The sequence below is a fragment of the Hippopotamus amphibius genome, chromosome 1 (assembly GCF_030028045.1).
Source record: "Hippopotamus amphibius kiboko isolate mHipAmp2 chromosome 1, mHipAmp2.hap2, whole genome shotgun sequence".
Lineage (NCBI taxonomy): Eukaryota > Metazoa > Chordata > Mammalia > Artiodactyla > Hippopotamidae > Hippopotamus > Hippopotamus amphibius.
The window spans coordinates 141,994,272-141,996,148 of NC_080186.1; the positions used below are offsets into that span (position 1 = coordinate 141,994,272).

At 41.7% G+C, this 1,877-nt stretch overlaps 1 pseudogene; it reads left to right on the plus strand.

The window, feature by feature from the left end:
- The first annotated feature begins 712 nt into the window (after window positions 1–712).
- On the plus strand, window positions 713–1,601 carry LOC130860052 (heterogeneous nuclear ribonucleoprotein C-like; annotated as a pseudogene).
- The last annotated feature ends 276 nt before the right edge of the window (window positions 1,602–1,877 follow it).

Consider the following 1,877-nt stretch of genomic DNA (forward strand, 5'->3'; position numbering starts at 1 on the left):
CTCAAGTTATCCCAGTGGAAGAAAGAAGTAGTTATTAATTAATTTCATTTTTTCTTATGACAGAAAAGTATAGAAAGTATTAAAATTAAAGGGAAACTAAGGAAATAGAATAAAAATGCAAACTTTCCAAACTATTACAATAGAAAGGAAAATGGACCACAGTAAAAGACTATATAAACTCTAAATCATTAAAAAAATTTGGAACCAAGAACAAATATTATGTCGCATGAGTACAGTTAGTGGGATCGCTTTTTCATTAAAATAGAAACATTGACTAACAAAGCAAAATAGAATTTGATATTGGGTAGAAGATGCATACCTTACAGGGTATCCCAAAAGATAAGGATAAAAGAACAGCGAACATATACTAGCAAATTCATATGAAAAGAAAACTGGAATCACTGTCTTGATATAGAACAAGAGATAAATCAGGCCAAAAATAAAATCAGGCAAGAAAGAATACTTGGCCATTTTGTGAAGAGGCGAAGACTGAGCGGTTGTGGCCGCATTGCCGACCTCAAGCAGCAGTGGGCTTCTCCTCTTAGAACTGGGGAGTAGGAGATTCAGAATCGAATCTCTTCTTCCTCCCCACTCCTGGGTATAATATGTAAGTTATATATTGAAATATATGTTAGTGGAACTTGCTTGAGTGAGTTTTTTTGACCTTCAGCTACATTTTTCAGCTTTGTGAGACACTTTATCATCAAAGACGATGGCCAGAAACATTACCAACAAGACAGATCGTCGCTCCATGAACTCTTGTGTTCATTGGGAACCTCTATACGCTCGTGGTCAAGAAATCTGATGCGGTGGCAGTCTTCTCAAAATATGGCACAATCATGGGTTGCTCTGTTCATCAGGGCTTTGCCTTCGTTCAATGTGTTAATGAGAGAAATGCCCGGGCTGCCGTGGCAGGAGAGGATGGCAGAATGATGGCTGGCCAGGTTTTAGATGTTAATCTGGCCACAGAGCCAAAAGTGAACCGAAGAATAGCAGGTGGGAAACGATCTGCAGCAGAGTCGTACGGGTCAGTACCAGAACACCATTCTCCCTCAGCTCCACTCAGCTCCTCTTTGGACTTGGACTGTGACTTTCAATGGAATTATTATGACAGGATGTACAGTTACCCAGCACATGTTCCTCCTCCTCCTCCTCCTCGTGTTGCTCGGGCTATAGTGCCCTCAAAACGCCAGCGTGTATCAGGAAACACTGCACAAAGGGGAAAACGTGGCTTCAATTCAAAGAGCGGACAGCGAGGATCTTCTTCTAAGTCTGGAAAGTTGAAAGGAGGTGACCTTCAGACCATTAAGAAGGAGCTGACCCAGATAAAACAAAAAGTGGATTCTTTACTGGAAAGCCTGGAAAAAATTGAAAAGGAGCAGAGCAAACAAGGAGCGATGAAGAATGAGAAGTCAGAACAGGAGCAGAGCAGCAGCTCCTTGCGTGAAGTCTGAGAAGGGTGCCGAGGAGGAGGACCTGCTGGGTGATGCTGATAATGGAGATGGGGGGATGACCAGCTGGAGCTGATTGAGGATGATGACAGAGAGGCTGAGGAAGGAGAGGATGACAGAGGCAGCGCCAATGGCAAGGATGACTCTTAAGCACATAGTGGGGTTTAGAAATCTTGTCCCATTATTTCTTTACCTAGGCACTTGTCTAAGATCAAAATTTTCACCAGATCCTCTCCTCTAATATCTTCAGCACAGGCTCACTGTTCATCCCACCCTTGTCCTTCCCATGTTCATTAATTCATATTGCTCTGAGCCTAGTCCCATTTTTACTTCCTTTGATGCTCCTAGTAGTTATGTTAAGTCTTACCCTGTAATTTTTGCTTTTAATTTTGATATCTCTTTATGACTTAATAAAAAAGATGTATG